This window comes from Myotis yumanensis, unplaced genomic scaffold (genome assembly GCF_028538775.1).
Source record: "Myotis yumanensis isolate MYYU_CA2020_CCGP unplaced genomic scaffold, mMyoYum1.0.hap1 SCAF_12, whole genome shotgun sequence".
NCBI classification, from domain to species: domain Eukaryota; kingdom Metazoa; phylum Chordata; class Mammalia; order Chiroptera; family Vespertilionidae; genus Myotis; species Myotis yumanensis.
The window spans coordinates 54,991,368-55,011,066 of NW_027223763.1; the positions used below are offsets into that span (position 1 = coordinate 54,991,368).

The following is a 19,699-nucleotide window of genomic DNA, read 5'->3' on the forward strand; positions in this document are numbered from 1 at the left end:
CGGGACTGTGGTTCAGGGGCCAGGAGCAGAGGAAAGAAACTTCCAGACCTCATCCTTTTAAAGAGCCATTGGAGCAGCGGCTTCCCGGGCCTCGCGGGGTGGGGCTAGCGCAGCCGCCCCCGCCCTCCCGCCCTCCCGCCCCGCGCCCGGAGCCCGCGCACCCCGCGTACCCCCGACCAGCGCGCGCACGAGGCGCGGGCGCGCGCTCCGCCCTCGCGGCCCCAGCCCGGCGCCGCTTACCCGGCTCGCGGCGGCGGCGGCGCCCAGGGGCGGAGGGCTGGGGAGCCGGGTCGCCGGGGACGCCGAGTGCCTCGCCGCGCCCACGTTCTCCCTCTTCTCTGGCGAAGTAACGGCCCGGGGAGGAGCTGCGGATAAGCGCGCAGACACGGTCACGCGCGACCGAGAAACTTCATCCCGCCGCGCGCCGGGCCCCACGCCAACCGCGCTGCGCCGCGCCGCGCCGCGCCCCCTCCCCCAGCGCGCGCCGCACTTGCGCCGAGCGAGGCTGCGGCGGAGGCGGCGGCGGCTGCGGTGGCGGCGGGGCCCCGGCGGCTCGGGCTGCGTGACGCCCGCGGGCGGCGGGGCGGGCGCGCGGCGGCCAATCAGGGGGCGCGGCCCGGCCTGCGGGCCCGAGTTTTAAACCAGCTCCCGGGCTCTGGGCCTGGGAGGTGGGGGACGGGCCCCGGGAGGCGGCCAGGGGAGACCCGGGCGCCCGGCTGCATGGGAGTGTCCAATAGGGAGGAATCGTTAGTTTTAGACACCTATGTCCCAGGTAAGGTTTGGGGATACTTGTATAAAACATGTTTTTCGTTGATTGAAATGCGAATTTAACTGGAGTTCTGTATTTTAATTTGTCAGTCTCGCAATCTGTGGGAACTGGCAACCTCTATTTCTAGTTCCAGGGACTTAAGAAAGTTTTAATATGTGGACTGTCCTGTAGATGCTTTCGGCATGGGAAGCTTACGAAAGCGGTAGAATGTGATGAGAAGCACCTGAATGAGGAGGCGTGCGGCGAAGGGGAGCTAATAATTGCACTTTATACGTTACTTTTAGCAAATCAATGTGAATTCTTAGACATGTTCTCATTAAAAGGCAGAATAAACACGGAGGAAGAGTTCAGAATTGCATGGTGCTAGGAAAAGCATTTATTTCCATTTTGTGCCACTGAAGATTTGTCTTTCCTTAAAGGGGGAATAGATGGTGATGGAGGGAGATTTGACTTGGGGTGGTGAACACACAATACAGTGTACAGATGATGTATTATAGAATTGTACACCTGAAACGTATATAATTTTATTAACCAATGTACCCCAATAAATTTAAATAAGTAAATTCTTTAAAAGGCATAAAAAAAAGATTGTCTTTTTTTATACCCTGAATTTCTGAATCCCAGTAATCTTTTCTGTGGAAGAAAATTGCTCCCTTTCTCAATACATAAACCTGATATTAGACTATACATCAACAAATATTCAGAAGTCCAATCCTCCTATATAATAAAAGGGTAATATGCAAATCAACCAAATGGAGGAACAACCAGTTGCTATGACGTGCACTGACCGCCAGGGGGCAGAGCTCAACACAGGAGCTGCCCCCCGATGGTCAGTGCGCTCCCACAAGGGGAGTGCCACTCAGCCACAAGCCAGGCTGAAGGTTGGCAAGCACAGCGGCCTGCCTCCGTGGCAGTGCTAAGGATCCCTGCAGAGAGCGGGCCTAAGCCGTCAGTCGGACATCCTCCAAGGGGTCCAGGACTGCGAAAGGGCACAGGCAGGGCTGAGGGACCTCCCTCCCCAGTGCACCAATGTCATGCACCGGGCCTCTAATTTAAAATATTTAAATATTCTTTTAGCCCATCTGGTGTGGTTCAGTGGTTAAAGTGGTTAAACCTCAACCCATGCACCAAGAGGTCCACATTCCATTCCCTGTCAGGGCACATGCCTGGGTTGGGAGCTTGATCCCTATTAGGGAGTGTGCAAAAGGCATCAATGAAAAATGATGTTTCTGTTTCTGTCTCATCCATGTTTCTATTTCTCTCCCTTCCTCTGTCTCTAAAAAACAAACAACAACAACAAAATAATTCCCTTTAATATCCTGAATAAAAGTTCTATTTTCTTTGGCAGACATGTAAATTTGTTGTTTTGTCTAAAAAAAACAAAAAAAAAAAACCAGCCTCACATTTCTCCAATATTCACCAAATATTTAAAAGGAAACACAGTTTTAAAAAAATATACAAGGCTTTGGAGGGAAACTGATTTGGGCTTTTTTTTTTTAATGTATCTTTATTGATTTCAGAGAAGGAGGGAGAGGGAGAGAGAGAGAGAATCACTGATCAGCTGCCTCTGCAAGCCCCCTACTGGGGACTGAGCCAGCAACCCAGGCATGTGTCCTGACAAGGAATCGAACCGTGACCTCCTGGTTCATAGGTCGACACTCAACCCTGAGCCATGCTGGCAGACTGATTTTTGGGCTTTTGACTGGATGTTTTCTGAAAGCTGCAAAACAGATTGTTTGCCTGCAAATGATTGAGAGTTGAGTAATGTGAGCTCAGTACCCTGAGTGGGGACTGCCATCAACCCCAAGCCCCTTGTGCTTTAACAAACAGGATCAGTATAGACTTGCCCACTGAGGAAATAAGACACTGACTAGATTTCTTCCGAGTCTCTGGATATTCATCTCCTCTGGGTCCTTTGCAAATGAAAGTGAAGTGAGGATGAAGGGAAAACTCATCTGAGCTTACCTTTCCCCTTGTATCTTCAACACACCTCTATCCTTTCCATCCGAATTCCCAAGCTCCCCCTGCCATGTTAAACACTTTTCCTCTACATAACTTTTGTGTTTTTGCCATAGAGTTATCTCAGAGCATTTGGAGAGGGTTGTGTTTTGCTTAGAAATTCCAAATGATTCCTCCTCTTCAAATAGCAAAGCACTTAAGATCAAATTTTGAGAGAGAGAGAGAGAGAGAGAACCTTCCTCCCCAGTTCACTTCTCTCCTGCTACCAGCCTTTCTCCCATCTTCTTTATGGTTCCTTTTCTTGAAATCGACCAACTCCATCTGGCTTCCTACCCAAATCACTGCAGTGATGAACACCCACTACCTAAATCCAATGGATATGTTTCTCTGCTCATCTTTCTCAGAAGCAGCCATAATGGTTAGTTGAACATCCTCCGCAGAAGTCCTGCCCCCACCCCAGTTCCACATAATCACATTTTGATTTTTGCTCTTTCCTGTTACTCAGGAGCAGATGTGTGGGACCTGAGGCTTATACAATTTGGGGCTTTGCTTTGAGAGAAAGGAAAGGGAAGGGAAGTGGAGGGGAGGGGAAGGGGAAGGAAGGGAGGGAAAGAGAGAAAGGGAGAGAGGGAGAGAGAGAGAGAGCGAGAGAGAGAGAGAGAGAAAGATCTTTTGAAAATGTTACAAAAATATATGACCATGTAAACATGTGCATAGGGCTCCTCTGAGGCCAGAGAAGGACCCAGAATCTTAAGCTTTCTCAGCTTCACAGCAGAGCTGCCTCTGTCATCAGGTCATTGACTCTTCAGTCTTCTTTACCAACTAACCTCTACCTAACTTTTTTTTTTTAAATCCTCACCTGAGGATATGTGTTTAGTTGATTTTTGAGAGAGAGGAAGGGAGAGAGAGAGAGAGAGAGAGAGAGAGAGAGAGAAGAAAAAACAAAAACAAAACACTGATGTAAGAAAGAAACATTGATAAGTTGCATCCCATATGTACCCAACAGGGAATCGAACCCACAACCTTTTGGTGCATGGGAAGACTCTCCCACCAACTGAGCCACGCCAGCCAGGGCTCCTTAACCTTTAAGTTAGGGAATTCCTTATGTGATAAACCCTCTTTTTTATTTTCACCTCTAGCTTATCATCTCTTGGTCAAGGATTCCAAAAATTTTATCTTCAGTCAAGACTTCACCATATATTCGAGTGTTTATTTGACATCCCTGTTTGCCTATCTCAAACCTAGATTATCCAAAATGGAACCATCTCAGGAACCAAGATGTTTCTTCTCATCTTTCATAGTTCAGTGTCGCAGTGAATGGCACTGCCATGGACATTACTCCATGTCTCCCACACACTAGCTTAGACCCATTGTGATACATTCTCATTGTATCCTATACTTTTGCTCTCATTGTAGCCTATACTTTTGCTCTCATTGTATCCTATACTTTTGCATCACAGTAGTCATCCTACTTTGTAATTGTATATTTAGTGTTATAATTACTTATGTAGTATCTCTTTTCCCCCCTATGGACCATAAACTCCACAATATAACACCCAGTTAGTTTTTAAATGGCATGGGATGAATATATGCCTGCAATAACAATTTGTCTATGTATAACTTTCATGTTCTTGCCATACAGTCATTATCTCAAGGCATCCCATCGGAGAGGATCCTCCTAATGCTTAGAAATTCCAATGCATTGCTATTCTTTGAATAGCAGAGCGCTTCCATTTGTCCATTTTCCAAATCTGGTCATTCTCAAATGCAAAGGAAATAGCATGAAGTGCTAGCTGCTACGAGAAATATATCTCATTTTACTTTGGAGGACCCTGAGAATACCTTTAATAGCTGTGAAGCAATTGTCCCCCTATATTTCTCCTAGCACAGTGATGGCGAACCTTTTGAGCTCGGCGTGTCAGCATTTTGAAAAACCCTAACTTAACTCTGGTGCCGTGTCACATATAGAAATTTTTTGATATTTGCAACCATAGTAAAACAAAGACTTATATTTTTGATATTTATTTTATATAATTAAATGCCATTTAACAAAGAAAAATCAACCAAAAAAATGAGTTCGCGTGTCACCTCTGACACGCGTGTCATAGGTTCGCCATCACTGTTCATGCACCTCTTTCTTTTGCATTTGAGAAGGACCAGATTTAGGAAATGACAAATGGAAGTGCTCATAATGGTGAATTAGAGGCAAGTTGAAGGAAATTCCCTGGTTTACTGCAAATATATAAATGAGATTATTGCTTTGGTCTCCGTTAGCAAAGGGAATCCTACTTTGAAAAGTAGTAAATTGGAGGACAATAAACTACTCTGTTTACATTAGTTCCTCCATAAAATTATCCTGCCCTGGAGGATGCATCCACACAGCAGCTCCCCCTTTTGAAGTTAACCCATATAGTTAGTGCTCTGTCCTCCTGTGCTTGTTCTAACCCCGAGGGTCTGAGATTTCCTAGAAGTAAAATTTTATAGAGAAAGCCAAAGTCTAAAGCACATAAAGTAGGGCTGCTATTTTCTGTTGACACTCACCCCATTTATGTAGATTAACAATTCTTTCTATTAAATGTCAATCATAGCCTCTGGATCTGAAGATGAAGGAACTAGGAATGTTGTCTGCATTCCATCTTTATCTCTAGTGAGGCATCCTCCACAAAAATTCTTTTTTTCCTTCTTAAATTGGAATAATGCTCAGATCATTTTTGTAAGAAAAAGAAAAAAAGAAAAGGAGGGGGAAGGGAGTAGAGGGGAGTTCCAGGATTGGTTTAAATTTTTTTTTATTATGATTTAACAAGTACAAACATAAATCAAGTACATAATATTACTTTACATTTGTAGCTCCTCTACAGCTTTGAAACTGGTGAAAGGCCCAAGTTGTCTACTCAAACCTTCAATGTCTGCTGGAAAGACAGATCCTGGGAATTCCATTTGGATCCATCAAGATACAGAGAACCCTTCTAGTTGCCCCACCAGCACTCCGTCTTTGTTCTGCTCTAACAATGGCTGACTTAGAGGCGGGCAACAGGCAGTCCCTCATGGGTCATGTCACTGCAAGGGTCCAGGGTCAGCAAAGTACAAGCCAAATCCTTTCCCAAGGACGAAGTGACTTTGGGGGATTCTAATTATGGGGCAATGGTCTATTTCCATACATTTCACCAGCCGTGACTCTTCTTACGAATGCTTCTTTTAAGTGCAAGCTAGATGGCATGTTTGTTATCAACTGCATATATATAACACCTATGCAGCCTACTTTACTATAATTTGCAAAAAGATTTTTATATTCTTTCTGCTTGTTCCAATTGACCTCTACTTTATCAAATTAAAGAAAGGAGTTAGGATGTTTTTCTTTTCTTTTTTTTTTCAGTTTGTTCAATGTTAGGAAAATGAACCATTTTAACTTTGTTTTTTACCTACTGAAAACAGACAAGATTTAAAAAAGAAGATGATGAAGAATAAAGAGGAGAGCGTTAGGATAATGAATATATGTGTCTAACAGAAAGCTATTAGGAGGAGGGAATGGCTAAAAAAAATCTCAGGCATGAGAAAAATGTAAAATTATATCTCACTTGAGAACATGTAGAGCTATCTGTCTCTATTCATATAACAAACTGTTTATAGAAGAATAGAAGCCCTGAAACCTTCCTTGTGTCTGATTGGGTCTCATCTCTCTAAGGGAGAAAGATAAGGCACTGGGAGGTCATGACCATCTGACCTTAAATTCCTTAGCTTTTGTACACAAAGAATTCTAGCGCAGTGAGGAATAGTGGGAGGGAGCGTTGGGACCAGGTTACCTTTTGGCTGGAACACATCCAAACACTGTTCCAGACTCCCTGACTCAAGTTCATGTAAGCCAGCTAGAATGACATTTTGGAATCTCTCTCCTACAAAATTTTTCTTTGGGGTCATTCATGCTATGAAGGTATAAGTCAGTTGTCCAAACAAAAGTCAAGAAAAATCAGCAGTGATGATAATGGAAAGAACTTGCTCTAGCCTGGCCGACGTGGCTCTGTGGTTGAGCATCTAACCAGGAGGTCCCAGTTCCATTACCAGTCAGGGCACATGCTGGGGTTGCAGGCTTGATCACCAGTAGGGGGCATGCAGGAAGCTGCCAATCAATGATTCTCATCATTGATGTTTCTATCTCTCTCTCCCTCTCCCTTCCTCTTTGAAATCAATTAAGATATATTATATACAAATATACACTATATATACACACCATATATCTATATATCTATATATCTATATCTATCTATATCTATATATCTATATATCTATATCTATATCTATATATCTATATCTATATATCTATATCTATATATCTATCTATATATCTATATCTATATCTATATCTATATATATATATATCTTAAACTTGCTCCAGTTGGATAGTATCTTTTTGGTAATACCCCTACTTTTGAGATGAGAAAAATAACAGAGGAAAAAAACTGAGTGTTTGAGATCACCTCTGTGTCATTGGATCACAGATTACCTGAAGTCCACCCACCCCTTTTATTTCCATTTCCATGAGCCAATAAATCCCCTTTAGTTCTTAAACTAGTTTGAATTGGGTTTTCTGTTATATGCAACTAAAATAATCCAAACTTGTACAATATACATATTAAGCCACCCACAGTGAGCTAGCTAGACAGGTGCTTTTAAGTTTCAAGGAACACACTGAGATGACCTCAGTTAGTGGGAGTTTGTTAAAGAATAGTTAGCAATTGTTTCCATAGGTGGGACACGGAGAGAAATGTGTTCTATCACAAGCACACAGGGAGTAACGGGAGGTCATTCCAGCGGATGCACCTCTAGAGGCCAGGCTTTCTTGGAGTTTGCAATTCCACCACAATTATGACTCAGTGTGGCCCTGTCCCTATTTATCTCGCTTTCCTTCTGCCTCTAACCATGTTTGTTTGCATTGCTTCCTTGAAAGTCTGATGATCCTTAATGTCCACACTGAAAGGCTTGTTGACTCATGTGCTTTACTGTGGAGAGAGCAGCTTTACACTCAGGAGCCTCTAAAGTTCAGAATGAGGAAGGCTTTGCTCACTTCTATTTGATGTAATTAAAGAGGACGTATCTGGGTGTTTGTCTGAGAAACAGATGCCTGGTTTCTAGGAGTTTTGAATCTCTCTCTCTCCCTCCCTCCCTCCTTTTCCCTCTGTGTGTGTGTGTGTGTGTGTGTGTGTGTGCGCGCTGTGTGTATTTGTGTGAGTGTATGTATGTATGTATGTCTGTCTGAATGGGTGTATGTGATAGTGGTTGCTGTGGTAATGTCGATTGTTCCAATCCCCATGTTTTGTGCCTAACATTTTTCATTTCCACTCTCCGTTGTACCTGGTATTTCAAAGTTCCCAGCTTCTTTGCAGTTTTAGTAGGTAGGTGAGCTCCCTCCAGCTGCAGTACTCTAGGACCTAGGACAGTGCCTCTCACACTGTGGAGGAGTTTTTACTTTCAAGGTATCACTGACCAATGAACTTAAAATGAATTACTAGAAGGATGATTACATGTGTGGATACTGCATCAATGTTAAATTGCTATAAAGATCTTTAAACTTTTGATTTCTTTGTGGGCCAGGCTGGAGACGACACTTTGAGGAGCAATTCTCCAATGCCTTGTTCTCAAGTATGGTGCACAAACCAGACACATGAGCATTGGCTGGGAGCTGGTTAGAAATGCAGAATTTCAGACCTTACCCCAGACTCCTGAATCAGGATCTTCATTGTAAACAGCTCTCCAGATGATTTATATGCACAGTGAAGTTTTTAGGGAGCTTCCACACTTTCCTCTGGTTCCTGTCTTCCAGGACTGTGCTGCTATATCTCTACCTAGAAAGTTTTTCTTCAGAGCTTCAGATGGTTAGCGTCTCCTCATCCGGGTCACTGCCCAAATGTCACCTCTGTAGAGAATTCTTCTCTGGCTCTCCGGCAAAAGTGGTAGCCCCCTCCACATCACCTTACCTTATATTATTTCCTTTATAGTATTCATCACTTTCTAAAATCAGTGCTGTCCTTCTTCCTGTCCCCAACCCCCCGCTAGAAGGTGAGCTCCAGGAGAGCAGAGATCTTGTCTTATCTCATTTGCTGTCCTTCACCCTGTAAATGCATGCCTGGTGGTGGGAGGGACTGCCTGCAGCGCTGTCTACACTCCATTTGTTTATCTCATGACTTCTGCTCACTCCTAGCTCCTATTGCCTCACTGATTCTGTGTATTGCTTTCTCGGTGTGTCTCTCTGAATCTGTATTTAAAAACCAACCCAAATTGAGTTATAAAATAAAAGAAAGGATGCTGGTGTATGTAACTAAAAAGGCGCAGAGTAAACGCAGTGATCATGCATAGTTCAGTGAGGGCTCCGGCTCTGCCCATCTCCATGTATTCACTTCCTTTTCAGGACAGCAAACAGATACCGCGAGAGTCCCAGCTCTGGCATTCACACAGAATGCTCCTCCAGAGTCCATCCTTCGCAGTTGCTCTCCTTTAAAAAGTAAATTTCCGTCCCCCGAACCTCTTGCAACAGTCCTCCAATATTCCTTAGACTGAATTGGATCACATGCCTGTTCTAAAAACATATACACATATAGAGAATTGTGTAATTACAAATAATAAAGTGTACGGATCTTAAGGATACAGTTCAATGATTTTTGACAATTATATATGTTCAGGTAGACATCAAACAAACCAAGGTGTTGAATATGTCCATCCCCCCAGAAAGTTGCCTTGTATCCATTCCAGTCAATCGGATGAGTAACAGTGTCTTGCCAAGCCATTCTGGAGTTAGAAACGGAAGGAACAATCAGGAATACTGATCCTGCCTTTATTTACAATGCTAATACTTTATTCATCATTTATATTTGTTTTGATCTTTTTAAAACTATTGCACTAAAATATTATTTATCTTGATTATTGGGTGTTTTTTGTGTGTCTCCCACCTTAAATTTTGCACCCAAGGTGAATGCCACCATCTCCTCACTTGCCTCTCCCTAGTTGCAGCCATATAGTCCATGAGCCCCTCTCTCTCTGTCTCTTTGTCTGTTTCTCAGGATGACTCCTGCCTGTGGCCTCTGCACACGACAGCCTCAGAACAGCTGAAGGTAAAGGCTTCAGTAAGTAAAGGCTCCCAGACCAAGTGCCCCAGAGGAGCCAGCGGGCCAGCTGCATTCCTTATCTGATTCAGCCTTGGAAGTCACTTTGTGCAACTTCTGCTATACTTCATTTATCACGGCAATCACAAATGCTTGCCACATGCAAGGAGTTTATCTCTTGACTCAAGGAGTATCAAAGAATTTGTAGATATATTTTATTTATTTTAGAGAAAGATAAGGAGGGAGAGGGAAAGAAACATGGATGTGAGAGTAAAACATCATCAACTGCCTCCTGCACACCACCTACTGGGGATCAAGCCTGCAACCTGGGCATGTGCCCTGACCTGGAATTGTACTGGCAACCTTTGGGTACACAGGACAATGCCCAACCAACTGAGCCACATTGGCCAGAGCACAGACATATTTTAAAGCTACCATGACCCCCAATGCTTTTAAAGCGAATTTGGAGTACAAATAGCTCTTATTTTCAAGTATGAAAAATTCCTATCCAAACAAAATTTTAAATATTTAATTAGGATTCAATTTAAATTAGCTCTTCTTTGCTCCCAGGTTTAGCTGGATATTGAGGGGTTTATTCACTACCTCCTCTCCATTCACTCACTGCTCTTTCTGGATCATCCAAGTTAAGGGTAAGAAGTTGGGAAGGAGATGAAAAGGAACAAAATTATCTTTTCACTTGGCTGGATGTTGAAAACTGTTTTCCATGGCAGGTAGCCAAAGGCTAACTCCTTCTCTCATGGGGTAATTCAGTGAGTGCTTTGGAGACTCCTCCACGCTGGCTCCTTGGACATCTGCCCATTATAGGGATGAGATACATTCCTACTGATCTTGCTAAATTCCACTTCAACTCATGATTTCCCCACATTACCTCTTCCCAGGGTTCACTCATCCAGGCAGTAAGTTCTTTTGGGAATCCCTTTTGAAATGGTAATAGTCGAGACTCACTACATTCCAAGTTGCCTATATGGCACCACAGAGAAACTCAGCAACTTAGCTCCACCCAAATCTGCAGAATGGTCTGGGGCCTGTGGTCACAGGCATTACCACAGCCTTCACATTCAAACTTCTCCAGGGGAGAGTCAGACAGTAGTCTCTGTGCTCCCCAAACTCCAGAAGACCCAGGTCAAGTTTCCATAAGATTTTCTCACCACACTGTTTCAATAGTGGCACCAGGCAAGGGCTTGGCTTTACATACAGTTCAGCAAGCACACTGCCTGAGAAGTGAAATGCTGATCCACTGTCAGGCAAATTAGATTTGGTGAGTGATTCTCTTAAAAGCTCCCCTCACTTGTCTGGGGAGATGGTGAAGAGCAAGACTCTGCCCACTCTGAGGAGTGAAGGAGAAACGCTCTCTACCAAGTGTGCAGTTTTCTTTCAAGGAAGCCTCAGTCTGAAAGCCCTTCTTTGAATTCCTACTCTTCTTTTTTATCGTAGCCTGGAAGTTGATGATAGGTGATGGGTGTCAGGATCAATGTTGCGTTTCTTAGTAAGTGCCATGGGGATGTGGTTAGTACTCCTATTTAGAATATGTGGATCCAATATCCCTGAGGTCAGAGATATAGGATTTCACTAAAGCTTCAGGACAACAAATTGGCACTGCTAATGATTCTGTTATCTTATATTAAAGTCACATATTATAGTGCCTACATCTCTGAAGTCCATATCATGTTATAATTATTATAGCTTTATAACTAAAACGTTTTCCTTAAGATAAGAACAAGACAGTGATGTGCACTTTCACTACTCTTATTCAACATAGTATTGGAAGACCTAGCCACAGCAATCAGACAAGAAGAAGAATCAAAAGACATGAAAATTGGAAAGGAAGAAATAAAACTCTCATTATTTGCAGATGACACAATATTATACTAAAGATTCCACCAAAAAAACCCACAAAAAACAAAACTCCAAAAATAAACTACTAGAACTGAGCAATGAATTCAGCAATGTAGCAGAATAAAAAATATTCAGATATCAGTTGCATTTTATGCACCAATAATAAACTATCAGAAAGAGAAACTCAGAAAACAATCTCATTTACAATTGCATAAAATAATACCTAGGAATACATTTAACCAATGAGGTAAAAGATCTAAACAATTATAAGATACTAGAGGCTCGGAGCACAGAATTTGTGCACTGGGGGAGGGGAACCCTCAGCCCTGCCTGTGCCCTCTCACAGTCCAGGAGCTCCCCAATCGATCCCACCCATCCAGGGCTCCTCGATGGATTGCCCCAAAGAGGTAGGCCCTGCCCACCTGGCCGGGGCTCCACGATTGATCACTGCACAAAAGGAGGGAATGGTGTCTGAATGGTTGTTCTGCTGTTTGGTCGATTTGCATATTATGCTTTTATTATTATAGATTGAAGAAAGAAATTGAAAAAAATAGAAATAAATAGAAGTACATATTGTACTCATGGATAGGAAGAATTAACATTATTAAAATGTCCATACTATCCAAAGCAACCTATGGATTCAACAAAAGTCCTATCAAAATATCAAATGAGTATTTCACAGAAGTAGAACTAATAATCCAAAATTTCTATGAAACCACAAAATAACCTGAATAGCTACAGCAATCTTAAGAAAGAAGAACAAAGTTTGAGGTATCGTACTACCTGATGTCAAACTATACTACAAAGCTAGACAAATCAAAACAGCATGGTACTGGCATAAAACAGACTCATAGATCAATGGAACAGAAAAGAGAACCCAGGAATTAACCCACACTAAAATGTTCAAACAAAATTTTACAAAGAAGGAAAGAACATACATTGGAGAAAATGGTGTTTTCCTAACACCAATAAATGGTGTTGAGAAAATTGGACAGATATATGCAAAAAAAGGAACTAAACCAACTCTCTATACCATATATAAGAATAAACTCAAAATGGATTAAAGACTTAAATGTAAGACTAGAAATTATAAAACTCCTAGAAGAAACCATAGGCTGTAAACTTTCTGACACATTTCTCAGCAATATTTTTTCTGATATATATCTCCTGGGGTAAAAAAATAAAAAATAAAAAATAAAAAAAATGGGACTACATCAAACTAAAAAGTTGTTGAACAAAGGAAAACATCAACAAAATAAAAAGACAACCTATTAATAGGAACATATATTTGCCAATGATACATCCGAAAAGGGCTAATATCCCAACTTTAAAAAGAACTTATACAACTCAACACAAAAAGCAAACAATCCAGTTAAAAAGTGGGCAGATGATCTGATTAGACATTTGTCAAAAGAAGACATAGAGATGACCAATAGACATATGAAAAGAAGTCCAAAAGAATATATGCACCCCTATGTTCATGGCAACATTATTTATAATAGTGAAGATATGGAAGAGCCCAAGTACCATTAATAGAAAGTGGATAAAAGAGTTGTGATACATATATACAATGGTATATTACTTGGCCATAAAAAAGAATGACTCTTACCATTTGTGACAGCATGAATGGACCTATAGGGTATTGTGCTAAGCGAAATAAGTCGGGCTGAGCAAGACAAATACTATATAACTTCACTTATATGTGGAATTTAAAGAACAAAATAAATGAGCAAACACACTAGAAACAGACTCAGTTGCAAGAACAGACTGATGGTTACCAGAAGGGAATAGGCTTGGGGTCTGGGTGAAAAGGGTGACAGGACTAACAAATTAAGAGTTACAAAATAGTCACAGGGTTATAAAGTACAGCATAGGGAATATAGTCAATAAGATTGTAATAACTATGTATGGTGCCAGGTGGGTGCTTGAAATATCAGAGGGAACATTTTATACAGTACACCTGAAACTAATACAAAATATTACTGAATGCAAATTATAATAAAAAGGTAAAAAAATAACGTGCCCTCTCACTACTATTTTTTTCTCACCTAATAGAATAATTCCTTAATTACATACTTTCCCTTATGGAAATCCAGAAGTTTAGATAATCCAAAACATAATCCAAACAGAATTTTCTTTTAATAGAATCTGAATGTATTTGCATCTTTTCTTACTCATAGCAACAACTGCAGATTTTATGGAATCTATCATTTCAAAGTGAATACTTAAAAGAGTAGTCTTTTTGAGATGTGGTTCTTTCCCAAAGTTCTCTTTAAAAATATAATCAGTCAGCCAGAGGTCACATAGCAAGTTAAGTCATGATAGGGTGTTAAGTGAATTCTCAGATCTGCTTTATCAGTTATACTTTCAAAGTGCTGCTGACTTAGAGAAAGCTGGAAACTGGATGAAAAAGAGTAGTGAAGAGGAGAATAGGCAAGTAAAACACTTTAAAAGTATGTGCTGCATTATGTTATTATCTATACCTTTTAAAGTCTATGTCTTCCTACTATTAGTTATTAATCTTCCCATTGTAATAATGATTGCTGAAATTGAATATATATATATGCAAAGTGAAAGATTCAATTATCCATAGACTGAATAATTACCCTCTGAAAGGTCTTATCTTTGCTGCAAGAGGATGAGGTGAACATAGACATGTTTTATTTTAGAAGTATATAAATTGAATGAACATGGTTCATTATTAGTAATCTTAGTTCAATAATAAGATTGCAGAATTGAAAAGGACAGTAAAAAATTTGACAAGAGCAAACTTACATAATCAGTAACCTTATTTCAAGGGAATATTTGAGTTTCTACTTTAGAGGGCTTTGCCTCAATAATATTCTCTGAATTTTGGCTCTTTATCTCAGTGATACATGCCCTGGTCTTTATGAAATATCTCAATTATTGAAAAAAACGTGCTATGGTTTATTCAACAAGTATGAGCTTGTTTATATTTAATATTCATTAAATTTTGAGACTTTTTTCTTTTATCTTATGTTGCAGTTAGATCACATATACATGACATGTGAAGACAGCTTACATAAATAATATTTGGTATAATATTTAGTATATTTAGTATACAATTTAAAAAGGGGTTAACTTGATATATATGTAGTAATATATAAAAGGTTTATGCTATATGATAATTATATATATGTAGCATGCAGATTCACTGAATTAATGCTAAAGATTATTTTTACATAGACACATCAGGTAAACGTGGGAGGGGAGAAAGAGGAACAAGACTGAGGAAGATCTTCTCTGTGTTCATTCCGAAGACCAGGGGAATGTAGAGCCCAGAAAAGTCTGCTACCAGGTGACTAAAATTAAAAGGAGTGTCCTGTGCCTTATTTTATTTAAGGCACATTTGCACCCTCTACTCCAGCGGTTCTCAACCTGTGGGTCGCGACCCCTTCGGGGGTTGAACGACCCTTTCACAGGGGTCGCCTAAGACCATCGGAAAACGCATATATAATTACATATTGTTTTTGTGATTAATCACTATGCTTTAATTATGTTCAATTTGTAACAATGAAATTGGGGTTCACCACAACATGAGGAACTGCATTAAAGGGTTGTGGCATTAGGAAGGTTGAGAACCACTGCTCTACTGTGTTGTTTCACTTTTACTATGTAATCAATAACCTTAAACATGGCAGGGGTAAGAGAATGACTGCCACTCACTCTTTAATAAATGATAATTAAGTACCTGGTATGAGATCCTCACAGAGACAAGACTAGGCAGCGCCTGCTCCCAGGGCAATCACATTCCAAAAAGAGGCAGAGGTGCATGATGACAGCCGTATGGATCTGCTGCTATAATCCGTGATTACAGGACCCTTGGTAACATTTTTCTAAGGGCTTTAAGGAGCTACTGAGGAATTTTAAGGTGGGGAAGAAAATGATCAACTTTACAAATCTTAAAGACCAAAGAGGCAGATGGAATGATCTGTTCAGGACAAGGTCTTCCTTCTCCCTTCTTTTTCAGGTCAAGCGCTGATTATATTTCAAGCCTTTATCCAGGCCCAAACTTAGAATTTGGGGGCAAAGGGGGGAAGGAGTGAGCATGCTACAGAGAGTTGATTACAAACACGGGGAGGGGGGTGATATACACATAAAAATGTCCAGGATATCATTCCCTTCCTATGGCCATGTTCATAACAGTTTTAACCCAACCTCTGGTTTTCCCTTATCATGTGTTCGGAATCTATATGCAGTTTATAAAACTGTCCAGTTCCAATTCCCTATTATCTCTGATTTCAGGGCTTCATAGGGTCCCCACTGACATATCTCTCAATGCCTATAAATGCTACTTATAATGAGGACTGTAAAGACTTTCCCATTACAGCTCCTAGACTACCAACACCACCTCTGCCATTTTCACCATCACCTCCCTTACTCCATGACCCACATCAATGCCACTCCAACCATCACCAGCATCCTACATGCCTTCGTGGGGTATTTAAATATTGTCTGGATCATTCTGTGCATACATGTATTTTGGTGTGAACTGGTTGTACCCACTCCTAGAATTAAATTCTGGAACAATTTTCCCCCTCATTGAAAACAGAGAGAACTAGTAAAATTGGCTGTAGTTTCTTTTTTTTTTTGTGCTTAATTCCTCCAACTTGATGTACTATTGATTTGTTTCTCTAGATATTTTTTTGCTTCTTTTCACATCTTGCATGCAGTGTTTTTCTTCCACATCCAACTTCTCAGCAGAATAATATGGGATCATAGAAAAATCCTAACCTTGACCCACCCATCAAAATTACATTTATTTAATTGCTCTGTGGCCATTTTACCCAGCCAACTTTTGCACTAGATTAGATCCAATGAACAGTTTCAGATGTCTTCTTCCTGAAATTTTATTTGTTCTTAAAATAATTCTTCTTCTCTGATTATTTCTTCCCAACCTTCTTTCTGTAAAAACATTTTTTTTTTTTTTTGGTAAAATTTTTTATTATTCTCTGCTTTGGTATTGATTATTATTACTTTTTTTAGAGGAAGTTTTCGTCAAAACCTGCACACAGAAATAAGCTATTTCTTTATCGAAATAATTGTATCTTCATATCTTGACTTTTTGGTTGTACTTACTTTATCAACATTTTTCATCACTCAGATTCCCTGGGAAGTTTGAGGTTTATTGGGGAATGCTCTTGGGGTCAATATCTGGGTGAGAGGGTTGGAAAAGAAGAACTAGGCAAAGGAAGTTGTTGAATGTTACAGGTCTGCGACAAAGCCCTCGGCAGATCCTACAGCAGTGATGGCGAACCTATGACATGCGTGTCAGAGGTGACAGGCGAACTCATTTTTTTGGTTGATTTTTCTTTGTTAAATGGCATTTAAATATATAAAATAAATATCAAAAATATAAGTCTTTGTTTTACTATGGTTGCAAATATCAAAAAATTTCTATATGTGACACGGCACCAGAGTTAAGTTAGGGTTTTTCAAAATGCTGACATGCCGAGCTCAAAAGGTTCACCATCACTGTCCTACAGGGTGCTCTAGAACTAAGGTGACCATTTAGAGCTGTCCCAGAAAAACAAAAACAGTTCTGGCCTTTTATAGGTTATGAAAATTGCCTAACTTTCTAGACATTATTTTCAAAAGACTGTTCCAACATCATCATCCTTGCCTATATCTTTGTGGACTTTGCTTAAACTAATTTTCCAGATATTTTCTTAATTCTGTAGTTCTTTTTCAAGTAAAACTGCAATATTTCGAGTAGGTTTTGCGTACTTTCCCTTCTCTCCATATAAAACGATACAGCGCATAAAGTCCAGTGCTGAGTAGAGTACTGCAAGATTAGGGCACAGTCAGCTCATCAAAGTGGAAGGAAATGAAGGCGTGGCTGAGTCAAGCCTGGAAAAGCAAGTCCAAAGTCAGAAGCAAAGTAACAAACAGGAAAGATAGTTGGGTATCAGGATCGGTACAGAAACTGGAGTGGTGAAGAAACTGGAGCAGAGCAAGAGTAGGTCAGAGACAAAGCCAATGGCTACAAATAGCACCCAGTGACCACACTTTGCATTTATCTGTCAGTTAGCCCTGAATGTGTGGTGAATGGAATTGTTACCCTAGCTTAAAATGACACAAAGAGAGGAGACATTTTTATATTTGGGTTTATTTCAAGAGAAATGGACTAAGATTGTGTCATGAAGAAATAGAAATTCTGAACAGATTAACTACCAGTGGGAACATTACATTAATAATCAAAAACCTCCCAATAGTTCCCAAGTTACATCCTTTTATAATGATTTAGTAATATAGTAAGGAAAACAACACAAAACAACTCCCAATAAGCAAAAGCCCAGGACCAGATGGCTCCCCCGGTGAATTCTACTGACCATGTAAAGAAGACTTAATGCCAATCCTCCTCAAACGCTTCCAAAAAATAGAAGAGGAGGGAGCATTTCTAAACTCATTTTACGAGGTCAGCATTGCCCTGATACCGAAACCAGAAAAAGACACTGCAAGAAAAGAACATTGCAAACCAATATCCCTGGTGAACACAGGTGCAAAAAAATCCTCAACAAAATGTTAGCAAACAGCCTTTGCCAGTTTTGCTTAATGGCTAGAGCGTTGCCTGCTGACCAAAGGGTCCTGAGTTCAATCCCAGACCCTAGTCAGCCCATGCAGAAGGCAACCTATCAATGTGTCTCTCTCACATCTAAGTTTCTCTCCCTCCCTCCCTGCTCCCCGCTACCTTCCTCTTTGCCACTCTGTCTGAAAATCAATGGGAAAAATATCCTTGGGTGAGGCTTAAAAAATATCTATATTTACATCTATATCTATATCTATTTCTATATCTATATCTATATCTATTTCTATATCTATGTATCTATATCTATATATCTATATCTATATATCTATATCTATATCTATCTATCTATCTATCTATATATATTTGCAAACCAAATTCAACAACACATTAAAAGGATCATACACCTTGATCAAGTGTGATTTATTCCAAGGATTTAAAACGGGTTTGACATCTATAAGTCAATCAGTGTGATACACCACATTAACAAAATGAAGCATAAAACTCAACTGATCATGCAGAAAAAGCATTGACAAAATTCAATATCTATTTATGATACTCTCATTGAAGTGGGTATAAATGAAAAATACCTCAACATAATAAAGGCCATATATGACAAGCCCATAGTTAACATAATACTCAATGTTGAAAAGCTGAAAGCTTTTCCTCTAAGATCAGACACAAGGCAAGGATACCTGCTCTCACCACTTTTTTCAAAATGGTTTTGGAAGTCTTCGCCAGAGCAACTAGTTAAGAATAAGAAAAGACATCTACATCAGAAAGGAAGAAGTAAAACTGTCACTATTTGTAGATGACAAGATATGATATTTAGAAAACCCCAAAGACTTCACACACAAAAAAATCTGTTAGAACTAATAAATTTAGTAAAGTTTCAGGATACAAAACTCCATATATAAAAATCAGTTGTGGTTCTATGCACAGATAATGAACTATTGAAAAAGAAATTAAGAAAATAATCCCATTTGCAATTGCAAAAAAAAGAACAAAATATATATAAGTAAATTTAACCAAGGAGATAAAAGACCTATACAAAGAAAAAAAACAAAGAAAAATAAATGGGAAGATGTTCCTTGCTTATGAATTGGAAGAATTAATATTGTTCAAGTATCTGACTATCCAGAGCAACCCACCTATTCAGTGCAATTAATTCCTATTGAAATTACAACGGAATTTTTCATGAAAATAGAACGCCCAATCCTAACATTTGTATGGAACCACAAGAGATGTATCTCTTACCTATCTTTGCAAACAACATTTTTCAGGATCCTTGGTCAGGCGTCCAGCTCAATTCCACAATGGAAGGACAGGAAGAAACCAGTTTTGCCCTCTTTCTCTTTGCGTTGGGCAGCCTCTGGCAGTGCCTGTCTCCTTGGAGATTCCTGCTCCCTCTGGATGAATACAGAGACCTCCATTCATACTGCTCCTGAGCTCTGGTTAACCTGCCTTAACTCTTTG

The 19,699-nt window shown here is 40.2% G+C and overlaps 1 protein-coding gene across 9 annotated transcripts in view; it reads right to left on the bottom strand.

The window, feature by feature from the left end:
- MPDZ (multiple PDZ domain crumbs cell polarity complex component) overlaps nucleotides 1-19,699 on the bottom strand; it is a 268,048-nt gene that overhangs the window by 174,220 nt on the left and 74,129 nt on the right. For 3 of the 9 annotated variants that reach the window (XM_070431684.1, XM_070431687.1, XM_070431678.1), the window contains exon 1: nucleotides 241-421. The exons of 1 other annotated variant lie outside the window; for it this stretch is intronic. The gene's annotated coding sequence lies outside the window, so the exon portion shown is untranslated. Of the gene's footprint in view, nucleotides 1-48; nucleotides 111-240; nucleotides 423-19,699 lie in introns of those variants that run through there. 5 more of the 9 variants (XM_070431686.1, XM_070431688.1, XM_070431683.1 and 2 more) reach the window with 3 other exon arrangements.